The 15,000-nt window shown below is 43.5% G+C and overlaps 1 protein-coding gene across 1 annotated transcript in view; it reads left to right on the forward strand.

Annotated features, from left to right (window-relative positions):
• Positions 1-15,000, forward strand: part of LOC106595568 (thyrotropin-releasing hormone-degrading ectoenzyme) — a 410,422-nt gene that overhangs the window by 266,795 nt on the left and 128,627 nt on the right.

Raw genomic sequence — 15,000 nt, forward strand, 5'->3', positions numbered from 1 at the left:
CAGGTAGATGTAATGTATTGGTGATGGTGTGGGGTCCAGGGATGTAACCCCTACAGCTCCAGGTAGATGTAATGTATTGGTGATGGTGTGGGGTCCAGGGATGTAACCCCTACAGCTCCAGGTAGATGTAATGTATTGGTGATGGTGTGGGGTCCAGGGATGTGACCCCTACAGCTCCAGGTAGATGTAATGTATTGGTGATGGTGTGGGGTCCAGGGATGTAACCCCTACAGCTCCAGGTAGATGTAATGTATTGGTGATGGTGTGGGGTCCAGGGATGTAACCCCTACAGCTCCAGGTAGATGTAATGTATTTGTGAGGGTGTGGGGTCCAGGGATGTAACCCCTACATCTCCAGGTAGATGTAATGTATTGGTGATTGTGTGGGGTCCAGGGATGTAACCCCTACAGCTCCAGGTAGATGTAATGTATTGGTGATGGTGTGGGGTCCAGGGATGTAACCCCTACAGCTCCAGGTAGATGTAATGTATTGGTGATGGTGTGGGGTCCAGGGATGTGACCCCTACAGCTCCAGGTAGATGTAATGTATTGGTGATGGTGTGGGGTCCAGGGATGTAACCCCTACAGCTCCAGGTAGATGTAATGTATTAGTGATGGTGTGGGGTCCAGGGATGCATGTCATTATCAGTCAGCCAGTCAGATCCAATACCTTGGCTGTGTATGTTATTATCAGTCAGCCAGTCAGATCCAATACCTTGGCTGTGTGTGTTATTATCAGTCAGCCAGTCAGATCCAATACCTTGGCTATGTGTGTTATTATCAGTCAGCCAGTCAGATCCAATACCTTGGCTGTGTGTGTTATTATCAGTCAGCCAGTCAGATCCAATACCTTGGCTGTGTGTGTTATTATCAGTCATCCAGTCAAACCCAATACCTTGGCTGTGTGTGTTATTATCAGTCAGCCAGTCAGACCCAATACCTTGGCTGTGTGTGTTATTATCAGTCAGCCAGTCAGATCCAATACCTTGGCTGTGTATGTTATTATCAGTCAGCCAGTCAGATCCAATACCTTGGCTGTGTATGTTATTATCAGTCATCCAGTCAAACCCAATACCTTGGCTGTGTGTGTTATTATCAGTCAGCCAGTCAGATCCAATACCTTGGCTGTGTGTGTTATTATCAGTCATCCAGTCAGACCCAATACCTTGGCTGTGTGTTATCAAATCAAATTCAAATCAAATTTATTTATATAGCCCTTCGTACATCAGCTGATATCTCAAAGTGCTGTACAGAAACCCAGCCTAAAACCCCAAACAGCAAGCAAAGCATGTGAAAGAAGCACGGTGGCTAGGAAAAACTCCCTAGGAAAAACTCCCTAGAAAGGCCAAAAACCTAGGAAGAAACCTAGAGAGGAACCAGGCTATGAGGGGTGGCCAGTCCTCTTCTGGCTGTGCAGGGTGGATATTATAACAGAACATGGTCAAGATGTTAAAATGTTCATAAATGACCAGCATGGTCAAATAATAATAATCATAGTAGTTGTCGAGGGTGCAACAAGCACGTCCGGTGAACAGGTCAGGGTTCCATAGCCGCAGGCAGAACAGTTGAAGCTGGAGCAGCAGCACGGCCAGGTGGACTGGGGACAGCAAGGAGTCATCATACCAGGTAGTCCTGAGGCATGGTCCTAGGGCTCAGGTCGTCCGAGAGAAAGACAGAAAGAGAGAAAGAGAGAATTAGAGAGAGCATATTTAAATTCACACAGGACACCGGATAAGACAAGAGAAATACTCGAGATGTAACAAACTGAAACTAGCCCCCCGACACATAAACTACTGCAGCATAAATACTGGAGGCTGAGACAGGAGGGATCAGAAGACACTGTGGCCCCATCCGATGATACCCCCGGACAGGGCCAAACAGGCAGGATATAACCCCACCCACTTTGCCAAAGCACAGCCCCCACACCACTAGAGGGATGTCTCCAACCACCAACTTACCGTCCTAAGACAAGGCCGAGTATAGCCCACAACGATCTCCGCCATGGCACAACCCAAGGGGGGGCGCCAACCCAGACAGGAAGACCACGTCAGTGACTCAACCCACTCAAGTGACGCACCCCTCCCATGGACGGCATGGAAGAACACCAGTAAGCCAGTGACTCAGCCCCTGTAAAAGGGTTAGAGGCAGAGAATCCCAGTGGAAAGAGGGGAACCGGCAAGGCAGAGACAGCAAGGGCGGTTCGTTGCTCCAGCCTTTCCGTTCACCTTCACACTCCTGGGCCAGACTATACTTAATCATAGGACCTACTGAAGAGATAAGTCTTCAGTAAAGACTTAAAGGTTGAGACTGAGTCTGCGTCTCTCACATTGGTAGGCAGACCATTCCATAAAAATGGAGCTCTATAGGAGATTGCCCTACCTCCAGCCGTTTGCTTAGAAATTCTAGGGACAATTAGGAGGCCTGCGTCTTGTGACCGTAGCGTACGTGTAGGTATGTACGGCAGGACCAAATCGGAAAGATAGGTAGGAGCAAGCCAATGTAATGCTTTGTAGGTTAGCAGTAAAACCTTGAAATCAGCCCTTGCCTTAACAGGAAGCCAGTGTAGGGAGGCTAGCACTGGAGTAATATGATCAAATTTTTTGGTTCTAGTCAGGATTCTAGCAGCCGTATTTAGCACTAACTGAAGTTTGTTTAGTGCTTTATCCGGGTAGCCGGAAAGTAGAGGATTGCAGTAGTCCAGCCTAGAAGTAACAAAAGCATGGATTAATTTTTCTGCGTCATTTTTGGACAGAAAGTTTCTGATTTTTGCAATGTTACGTAGATGGAAAAAAGCTGTCCTTGAAACAGTCTTGATATGTTCTTCAAAAGAGAGATCAGGGTCCAGAGTAACGCCGAGGTCCTTCACAGTTTTATTTGAGACGACTGTACAACCATCCAGATTAATTGTCAGATTCAACAGAAGATCTCTTTGTTTCTTGGGACCTAGAACAAGCATCTCTGTTTTGTCCGAGTTTAAAAGTAGAAAGTTTGCAGCCATCCACTTCTTTATGTCTGAAACACAGGTTTCTAGCGAGGGCAATTTTGGGGCTTCACCATGTTTCATTGAAATGTACAGCTGTGTGTCGTCCGCATAGCAGTGAAATTTAACATTATGTTTTCGAATGACATCCCCAAGAGGTAAAATAGATAGTGAAAACAATAGTGGTCCTAAAACGGAACCTTGAGGAACACCGAAATTTACAATTGATTTGTCAGAGGACAAACCATTCACAGAGACAAACTGATATCTTTCCGACAGATAAGATCTAAACCAGGCCAGAACTTGTCCATGTAGACCAATTTGGGTTTCCAATCTCTCCAAAAGAATGTGGTGATCGATGGTATCAAAAGCGGCACTAAGATCTAGGAGCACGAGGACAGATGCAGAGCCTCGGTCTGACGTCATTAAAGTCACCAAAAATGTGAATATTATCTTCTATGACTACAAAATCCGATAGGAATTCAGGGAAATCAGTGAGGAACACTGCATATGGCCCAGGAGGCCTGTAAACAGTAGCTATAAAAAGTGAGTGAGTAGGCTGCATAGATTTCATGACTAGAAGCTCAAAAGATGAAAACATCATTGTTTTTTTTTTTTGTAAATTGAAATTTGCTATCGTAAATGTTAGCAACACCTCCGCCTTCGCCGGATGCACGGGGGGTATGGTCACTAGTGTAACCAGGGGGTGAGGCCTCATTTAACACAGTAAATTCATCAGGCTTAAGCCATGTTTCAGTCAGGCCAATCACATCAAGATTATGATCAGTGATTAGTTAATTGACTATAACTGCCTTGGAAGTGAGGGATCTAACATTAAGTAACCCAATTTTGAGATGTGAGGTATCACAATCTCTTTCAATAATGGCAGGAATGGAGGAGGTCTTTATACTAGTGAGATTGCTAAAGCGAGCACCGCCATTTTTAATTTTGCCCAACCTAGATCGAGGCACAGACACGGTCTCAATGGGGAAAGCTGAGCTGACTACGCTGACTGTGCTAGTGGCAGACTCCACTAAGCTGGCAGGCTGGCTAACAGCCTGCTGCCTGGCCTGCACCCTATTTCATTGTGGAGTTAGAGGAGTTAGAGCCCTGTCTATGTTCGTAGATAAGATGAGAGCACCCCTCCAGCTAGGATGGAGTCCGTCACTCCTCAACAGGCCAGGCTTGGTCCTGTTTGTGGGTGAGTCCCAGAAAGAGGGCCAATTATCTACAAATTCTATCTTTTGGGAGGGGCAGAAAACAGTTTTCAACCAGCGATTGAGTTGTGAGACTCTGCTGTAGAGCTCATCACTCCCCCTAACTGGGAGGGGGGCAGAGACAATTAATCGATGCCGACACATCTTTCTAGCTGATTTACACGCTGAAGCTATGTTGCGCTTGGTGACCTCTGACTGTTTCATCCTAACATCGTTGGTGCCGACGTGGATAACAATATCTCTATACTCTCTACACTCGCCAGTTTTAGCTTTAGCCAGCACCGTCTTTAGATTAGCCTTAACGTCGGTAGCCCTGCCCCCTGGTAAACAGTGTATGATCGCTGGATGATTAGTTTTAAGTCTAATACTGCGGGTAATGGAGTCGCCAATGACTAGGGTTTTCAATTTGTCAGAGCTAATGGTGGGAGCCGTCGGCGTCTCAGACCCCACAACGGGAGGAGTAGAGACCAGAGAAGTCTCGGCCTCCGACTCCGACTCGCTTAATGGGGAGAACCGGTTGAAAGTTTCTGTCGGCTGAATAAGCGACACCGGTTGAGCATTCCTACAGCGTTTCCCTCCAGAAGCCATGAGAAAGATGTCCGGCTGCGGGGACCGTGCGAGGGGGTTTATACTAACGTTACTATCTGTACTTACTGGTGGCACAGACGCTGTTTCATCCTTTCCTACACTGAAATTACCCTTGCCTAACGATTGCGTCTGAAGCTGGGCTTGCAGCACAGCTATCCTTGCCGTAAGGCGATCGTTCTCCTGTATATTATAAGTACAACGACTGCAATTAGAAGGCATCATGTTAACCTCTTGGGGTTATGTGGGACGCTAGCGTGCCACCCGTGGTGCACCCTATCAACAGCAGGTGCATTTCAAGAGCGGCAAATTTGAAACCAAATAAATGTCAAAATTCAAATTTTTGAAACATACACTCTTTGAAAGATAAACATCTCCTTAATCTAACCACGTTGTCCGATTTCAAAAAGGCTTTACAGCGAAAGCAAAACATTAGATAATGTCAGCAGAGTACCAAGCCAGAAATAATCAGACACCCATTTTTCAAGCTAGCATATAATGTCACATAAACCCAGAAGACAGCTAAATGCAGCACTAACCTTTTACAAACTTCATCAGATGACACACCTAGGACATCATGTTACACACAGCATGCATTCTTTTGTTCAATAAAGGTCATATTTATATATAAAAACAGCATTTTACATCGGCGTCTGACGTTGACTAACTATTTTCCCCTCAAATGCGTCCCGGGCAACAGTGCATAATTCCCTTTATTACTATTCGAAAACAATTTTTAAAATTTATATTGTCAATCTAACATTTATAGATCAATATCTCTTGAGAACACCTGTCATACCAGATTTTAAATTAACTTTACTGGGTAATCACACTTTGCGATAAAAGGAGATGCGATACTCAGAAAATGAGCCTGGAAAACTAGCTCCGCGCCATCTTGGAACAATCGCAAGTCACATCTGATCTTGTATAATATTGTCAATAATCGCCTACCTTTAGTTGTCTTCATCAGAAAGCACTTCCAGGATTCCCAGGTCCACAACAGATGTATTTTCGGTCGAAAAAGTCCATCATTCATGTTCCATTAGCCTGCTGTTGGTAGCGTGTCCTAGGGCTGTCTCCCAATGCTCCGACGTGCGCGGGACAGTAGTTTCGGAAAATCTTTTTTTTTCTCCTCTAGGTTCGTTCAAACATGTCAAACGTTGTAAAACATTAATCTTCAGGGCCTGTAACACCAAGAGAGCCAATAAGATTCGACGGGGACGATTGCAGAGTGTTTTAAAACGTTTCCAAAGGTGGGGGTAGACATTGCTCACGGTGTGATTAATAGGCAAAGTGATGAAGTCGAGTCCACAATTCAGAATTCCACTTCCTGTTTCAATCGGTCTCGGGGTTTTGACTGCCATATGAGTTCTGTTATACTCACAGACACCATTCAAACAGTTTTAGAAACTTTAGGGTGTTTTCTATCCATATATAATAAGTATATGCATGTCCTAGCTTCTGAGTTTGATTAGTAGGCCGTTGAAAATGGGAACAAATTTTTTTCAAAATGCGCTGTGGCGCCCCCTATCCTAGGGTATCCTCAAGAGGTTTTAATGTTACTTAGCTTCGGCTGTTTGAAGTCCTGACGAACCATGTCCAGATAAAACCTCCGGGGCGAAAAATTTTAATGAAAAAAGTTGAGTGAGGGAAAAAGTAAAAATATACGGTAATGAAAAAGTAAAAAACCGTCAGGTAGCAAAGTAAGATCGGCAACAAAACGCACAGCAGCGTAAACAAGTCTGCAAGTTGTGACCTATTATCAGTCAGCCAGACAGATCCAATACCTTGGCTGTGTGTGTTATTATCAGTCAGCCAGTCAGATCCAATACCTTGGCTGTGTGTGTTATTATCAGTCAGCCAGTCAGATCCAATACCTTGGCTGTGTATGTTATTATCAGTCAGCCAGTCAGACCCAATACCTTGGCTGTGTGTGTTATTATCAGTCAGCCAGTCCGATCCAATACCTTGGCTGTGTGTGTTATTATCAGTCAGCCAGTCAGATCCAATACCTTGGCTGTGTGTGTTATTATCAGTCAGCCAGTCAGACCCAATACCTTGGCTGTGTGTGTTATTATCAGTCAGCCAGTCAGACCCAATACCTTGGCTGTGTGTGTTATTATCAGTCAGCCAGTCAGATCCAATACCTTGGCTGTGTGTGTTATTATCAGTCAGCCAGTCAAACCCAATACCTTGGCTGTGTGTGTTATTATCAGTCAGCCAGTCAGATCCAATACCTTGGCTGTGTGTGTTATTATCAGTCAGCCAGTCAGATCCAATACCTTGGCTGTGTGTGTTATTATCAGTCATCCAGTCAGATCCAATACCTTGGCTGTGTGTGTTATTATCAGTCAGCCAGTCAGACCCAATACCTTGGCTGTGTGTGTTATTATCAGTCAGCCAGTCAGATCCAATACCTTGGCTGTGTGTGTTATTATCAGTCAGCCAGTCAGATCCAATACCTTGGCTGTGTGTGTTATTATCAGTCAGCCAGTCAGACCCAATACCTTGGCTGTGTGTGTTATTATCAGTCAGCCAGTCAGACCCAATACCTTGGCTGTGTGTGTTATTATCAGTCATCCAGTCAGATCCAATACCTTGGCTGTGTGTGTTATTATCAGTCAGCCAGATAGACCCAATACCTTGGCTGTGTGTGTTATTAACAGTCAGCCAGTAAGACCCAATACCTTGGCTGTGTGTGTTATTATCAGTCAGACTGACACGAGGGAACGAGGGAAGGAGTTGTTTTTGCCGTTCACCACTAATATCCCTCGCTGGCAGGATTCTACATGGGATTCAAGGAGGCAGAAGATGTCATGGGCCTGTTGTAATTACACCCCGATGATTCATCTTCACAGCCAGACATTGCCTTACCAATTTAGTCAAATCCCTGTAATAACGGCTGTTTGAACCAGCACCATCTATCTGCTGTAAAGGACTCACATTACAGTATGCCACGCGATAGTGTTGTGCATTAACAGGCTGATCAATGGATCTGAATACTGACGGTCAATTGGTAAAAGACAACAAAACATAATTAATATTTTACAACACAACACAGATCACTGCACACAATATACTATAGACAGTATAGACAAGGTATTCACACAACTCACTTTAATACATTGTCCAATATACTATAGACAGTATAGACAAGGTATTCACACAACTCACTTTAATACAAGGTCCAATATACTATAGACAGTATAGACAAGGTATTCACACAACTCACTTTAATACAAGGTCCAATATACTATAGACAGTATAGACAAGGTATTCACACAACTCACACCAAAACAAGGTCCAATATACTATAGACAGTATAGACAAGGTATTCACACAACTCACTTTAATACAAGGTCCAATATACTATAGACAGTATAGACAAGGTATTCACACAACTCACTTTAATACAAGGTCCAATATACTATAGACAGTATAGACAAGGTATTCACACAACTCACTTTAATACAAGGTCCAATATACTATAGACAGTATAGACAAGGTATTCACACAACTCACTTTAATACAAGGTCCAATATTTATTTTTTATTTCACCTTTATTTAACCAGGTAGGCTAGTTGAGAACAAGTTCTCATTTACAACTGCGACCTGGTCAAGATAAAGCAAAGCAGTTCAACACATACAACAACACAGGGTTACACCTGGAATAAACAAACATACAATCAATAATACAGTACAAATATCTATATACAGCAGGTGCAGATGAGGTAGGATAAGAGAGGTAAGGCAATAAATAGGCCATGGTGGTGAAGTAATTACAATATAGCAAGTAAACACTGGAATGGTAGAATGTGCAGAAGATGAATGTGCAAGTAGAGATACTGGGGTGCAAAGGAGCAAGATAAATATATATACTATGGACAGTATAGACAAGGTATTCACACAACTCACATCAATACAAGGTCCAATATACTATAGACAGTATAGACAAGGTATTCACACAACTCACTTTAAGACAAGGTCCAATATGCTATAGACAGTATAGACAAGGTATTCACACAACTCACATCAATACAAGGTCCAATATACTATAGACAGTATAGACAAGGTATTCACACAACTCACACCAAAACAAGGTCCAATATACTATAGACAGTATAGACAAGGTATTCACACAACTCACATCAATACAAGGTCCAATATACTATACACAGTATAGACAAGGTATTCACACAACTCACACCAAAACAAGGTCCAATATACTATAGACAGTACAAGTACAGTAGTAGAATACAGTGGTGCTGTTGTGTACAGTAGTATCATACAGTGATGCTGTTGTGTACAGTAGTATCATACAGTGGTGCTGTTATGTACAGTAGTTATATACAGTGATGCTGCTGTGTACAGTAGTTATATACAGTGATGCTGCTGTGTACAGTAGTTATATACAGTGATGCTGCTGTGTACAGTAGTAGCCTGCAAGATCTGTTTCCTTTCCCATCTCTTTAGACACTACCTCTTCCTCATTCTTTTCAACTTCCTCAAACTCCGTTTCACTCCATCCATGATCGCTATTACCAGGAGAAACAAGGTCCTCAGTTCTATAGAGACCCAGGACTATAGAGAGACATAGTTCTATAATCAGGAGACCTCTGAGAGACCCAGGTCTATAGAGAGACATAGTTCTATAATCAGGAGACCTCTGAGAGACCCAGGTCTATAGAGAGACATAGTTCTATAATCAGGAGACCTCTGAGAGACCCAGGTCTATAGAGAGACATAGTTCTATAATCAGGAGACCTCTGAGAGACCCAGGACTATAGAGAGACATAGTTCTATAATCAGGAGACCTCTGAGAGACCCAGGTCTATAGAGAGACATAGTTCTATAATCAGGAGACCTCTGAGAGACCCAGGTCTATAGAGAGACATAGTTCTATAATCAGGAGACCTCTGAGAGACCCAGGTCTATAGAGAGACATAGTTCTATAATCAGGAGACCTCTGAGAGACCCAGGTCTATAGAGAGACATAGTTCTATAATCAGGAGACCTCTGAGAGACCCAGGACTATAGAGAGACATAGTTCTATAATCAGGAGACCTCTGAGAGACCCAGGTCTATAGAGAGACATAGTTCTATAATCAGGAGACCTCTGAGAGACCCAGGACTATAGAGAGACATAGTTCTATAATCAGGAGACCTCTGAGAGACCCAGGTCTATAGAGAGACATAGTTCTATAATCAGGAGACCTCTGAGAGACCCAGGTCTATAGAGAGACATAGTTCTATAATCAGGAGACCTCTGAGAGACCCAGGTCTATAGAGAGACATAGTTCTATAATCAGGAGACCTCTGAGAGACCCAGGACTATAGAGAGACATAGTTCTATAATCAGGAGACCTCTGAGAGACCCAGGTCTATAGAGAGACATAGTTCTATAATCAGGAGACCTCTGAGAGACCCAGGTCTATAGAGAGACATAGTTCTATAATCAGGAGACCTCTGAGAGACCCAGGACTATAGAGAGACATAGTTCTATAATCAGGAGACCTCTGAGAGACCCAGGTCTATAGAGAGACATAGTTCTATAATCAGGAGACCTCTGAGAGACCCAGGTCTATAGAGAGACATAGTTCTATAATCAGGAGACCTCTGAGAGACCCAGGTCTATAGAGAGACATAGTTCTATAATCAGGAGACCTCTGAGAGACCCAGGACTATAGAGAGACATAGTTCTATAATCAGGAGACCTCTGAGAGACCCAGGTCTATAGAGAGACATAGTTCTATAATCAGGAGACCTCTGAGAGACCCAGGTCTATAGAGAGACATAGTTCTATAATCAGGAGACCTCTGAGAGACCCAGGTCTATAGAGAGACATAGTTCTATAATCAGGAGACCTCTGAGAGACCCAGGTCTATAGAGAGACATAGTTCTATAATCAGGAGACCTCTGAGAGACCCAGGACTATAGAGAGACATAGTTCTATAATCAGGAGACCTCTGAGAGACCCAGGTCTATAGAGAGACATAGTTCTATAATCAGGAGACCTCTGAGAGACCCAGGTCTATAGAGAGACATAGTTCTATAATCAGGAGACCTCTGAGAGACCCAGGTCTATAGAGAGACATAGTTCTATAATCAGGAGACCTCTGAGAGACCCAGGTCTATAGAGAGACATAGTTCTATAATCAGGAGACCTCTGAGAGACCCAGGTCTATAGAGAGACATAGTTCTATAATCAGGAGACCTCTGAGAGACCCAGGTCTATAGAGAGACATAGTTCTATAATCAGGAGACCTCTGAGAGACCCAGGACTATAGAGAGACATAGTTCTATAATCAGGAGACCTCTGAGAGACCCAGGTCTATAGAGAGACATAGTTCTATAATCAGGAGACCTCTGAGAGACCCAGGACTATAGAGAGACATAGTTCTATAATCAGGAGACCTCTGAGAGACCCAGGTCTATAGAGAGACATAGTTCTATAATCAGGAGACCTCTGAGAGACCCAGGACTATAGAGAGACATAGTTCTATAATCAGGAGACCTCTGAGAGACCCAGGTCTATAGAGAGACATAGTTCTATAATCAGGAGACCTCTGAGAGACCCAGGTCTATAGAGAGACATAGTTCTATAATCAGGAGACCTCTGAGAGACCCAGGTCTATAGAGAGACATAGTTCTATAATCAGGAGACCTCTGAGAGACCCAGGTCTATAGAGAGACATAGTTCTATAATCAGGAGACCTCTGAGAGACCCAGGTCTATAGAGAGACATAGTTCTATAATCAGGAGACCTCTGAGAGACCCAGGTCTATAGAGAGACATAGTTCTATAATCAGGAGACCTCTGAGAGACCCAGGTCTATAGAGAGACATAGTTCTATAATCAGGAGACCTCTGAGAGACCCAGGTCTATAGAGAGACATAGTTCTATAATCAGGAGACCTCTGAGAGACCCAGGTCTATAGAGAGACATAGTTCTATAATCAGGAGACCTCTGAGAGACCCAGGTCTATAGAGAGACATAGTTCTATAATCAGGAGACCTCTGAGAGACCCAGGTCTATAGAGAGACATAGTTCTATAATCAGGAGACCTCTGAGAGACCCAGGTCTATAGAGAGACATAGTTCTATAATCAGGAGACCTCTGAGAGACCCAGGTCTATAGAGAGACATAGTTCTATAATCAGGAGACCTCTGAGAGACCCAGGACTATAGAGAGACATAGTTCTATAATCAGGAGACCTCTGAGAGACCCAGGTCTATAGAGAGACATAGTTCTATAATCAGGAGACCTCTGAGAGACCCAGGTCTATAGAGAGACATAGTTCTATAATCAGGAGACCTCTGAGAGACCCAGGTCTATAGAGAGACATAGTTCTATAATCAGGAGACCTCTGAGAGACCCAGGACTATAGAGAGACATAGTTCTATAATCAGGAGACCTCTGAGAGACCCAGGTCTATAGAGAGACATAGTTCTATAATCAGGAGACCTCTGAGAGACCCAGGTCTATAGAGAGACATAGTTCTATAATCAGGAGACCTCTGAGAGACCCAGGTCTATAGAGAGACATAGTTCTATAATCAGGAGACCTCTGAGAGACCCAGGTCTATAGAGAGACATAGTTCTATAATCAGGAGACCTCTGAGAGACCCAGGTCTATAGAGAGACATAGTTCTATAATCAGGAGACCTCTGAGAGACCCAGGACTATAGAGAGACATAGTTCTATAATCAGGAGACCTCTGAGAGACCCAGGACTATAGAGAGACATAGTTCTATAATCAGGAGACCTCTGAGAGACCCAGGTCTATAGAGAGACATAGTTCTATAATCAGGAGACCTCTGAGAGACCCAGGTCTATAGAGAGACATAGTTCTATAATCAGGAGACCTCTGAGAGACCCAGGACTATAGAGAGGACATAGTTCTATAATCAGGAGACCTCTGAGAGACCCAGGTCTATAGAGAGACATAGTTCTATAATCAGGAGACCTCTGAGAGACATAGTTCTATAATCAGGAGACCTCTGAGAGACCCAGGTCTATAGAGAGACATAGTTCTATAATCAGGAGACCTCTGAGAGACATAGTTCTATAATCAGGAGACCTCTGAGAGACCCAGGTCTATAGAGAGACATAGTTCTATAATCAGGAGACCTCTGAGAGACAATATCCAGACGAAAAGAGAAAAAAGTACAATAGCAGTTCGTAGAAACATGTCAAACGATGTTTAAAATCAATCCTGAGGATGTTTTTGTCATAAATAATCATTAATATTTCAAACGGACAAAAGCTTTGTGAATAGAAAAGGAGAAACAAGAAAGGTGCGCTCCCGATCACACGCTGGACTCATGTCTGGAAATGTTCACTGTCCACTCATTGAGAGTGCTGTATCTCCCTCATTTTTCAGAGTAAAAGCCTGAAACAATGCCTAAAGACTGGCCACATGTAGAAGAAGCCATATAGCTCGTGAACTAGGTCCTAAGTCTTTGTATGGTGGATAGGCTTTCAATGGAAAAACAGCCTTTCAAAATAATAGTACTTCCTGGATGGATTTTCCTCAGGTTTTTGCCTGCCATATCAGTTCTGTTATACTCACAGACATTATTTTAACAGTTTTGGAAACTTCAGAGTGTTTTCTATCCACAAATACCACAATTATATGCATATCCTAGCTTCTGGGCCATGCGTAGCAGGCAGTTTAATTTGGGAACACTTTTCATCCAAAATTCCGAATCCTGCCCCCTACCCTAGTGAAGTTAAAGTACATAATGTGCTGACCACCCTGCCTTTGAGTAGTTAGGTCTATTTCCTGCTTTCCCCTGCTATTTCCCTGCTTTTCCCTGCTATTTCCCTGCTATTTCCCTGCTTTCCCCTGCTTTCCCCTGCTATTTCCCTGCTTTTCCCTGCTTTTCCCTGCTTTTCCCCGCTTTTCCCTGCTATTTCCCTGCTTTCCCCTGCTATTTCCCTGCTATTTCCCTGATTTCCCTGCTTTCCCCTGCTATTTCCCTGCTATTTCCCTGCTATTTCCCTGGTTTTCCCTGCTATTTCCCTGGTTTTCCCTGGTTTTCCCTGGTTTTCCCTGCTATTTCCCTGCTTTTCCCTGCTTTTCCCTGCTATTTCCCTGCTTTTCCCTGCTTTTCCCTGCTATTTCCCTGCTTTTCCCTGCTATTTCCCTGCTTTTCCCTGCTATTTCCCTGCTTTTCCCTGCTTTTCCCTGCTATTTCCCTGCTTTTCCCTGGTTTTCCCTGGTTTTCCCTGCTTTTTCCCTGCTTTCCCTGCTTTTCCCTGCTTTTCCCTGCTATTTCCCTGCTTTTCCCTGCTATTTCCCTGCTTTTCCCTGCTATTCCCCTGCTTTTCCCTGGTTTTCCCTGCTTTTCCCTGCTTTTTCCCTGCTTTTCCCTGCTTTTCCCTGCTTTTCCCTGGTTTTCCCTGCTATTTCCCTGCTTTTTCCCTGCTTTTCCCTGCTTTTCCCTGCTTTTCCCTGGTTTTCCCTGCTTTTCCCTGCTTTTTCCCTGCTTTTCCCTGCTATTCCCCTGCTTTTCCCTGGTTTTCCCTGCTTTTCCCTGCTTTTTCCCTGCTTTTCCCTGCTTTTCCCTGCTTTTCCCTGGTTTTCCCTGCTTTTCCCTGCTTTTCCCTGGTTTTCCCTGCTATTTCCCTGCTATTCCCCTGCTTTTCCCTGGTATTCCCCTGCTTTTCCCTGCTATTTCCCTGCTAACGATAAGCTATCCAAAATAGCGAAGTAGCCGAATAGACAGTGTGATAAGATTATAAGCCTGTGTTGTTAGAGGAATCTTACAGTGAATACGTGATGATATAGACTGACATTGTTCCAGTTGAGGTATGTGGCACAGGAACATGGCTGTACATTGTGACTACTGGGAACTCATTAGAAGTTAGAACTCAGTAGTTCAGAAGCAGCCTTGGCTTGGCGCGCTCACAGACGTTGGGCTATAGACAGGGAACATGTCTCACTCTACACATACTCTGAAGATACTCAGCATTCCTAAACTTCTCATTCACTGGGGAAGACAATTTGAGTAAGCCGTACATTTTTTTATTTTTTTTGGTATTTGAGTTTTGACAATTCTGTAATATTTCTTTTGTTTTATTTCATTTTATTTTACTGTTATAACTAACATGAGGTGCCACATAAGGACAAATCTCTCCTAACCAGTTGGGCATCATTTGCATAAATCAAATTGATATTCTATTGAAAGGGATTAGATGTGCATTTGTCTGGGTGT

The sequence above is a fragment of the Salmo salar genome, chromosome 07 (assembly GCF_965601325.2).
Source record: "Salmo salar chromosome 07, fSalSal1, whole genome shotgun sequence".
Lineage (NCBI taxonomy): Eukaryota > Metazoa > Chordata > Actinopteri > Salmoniformes > Salmonidae > Salmo > Salmo salar.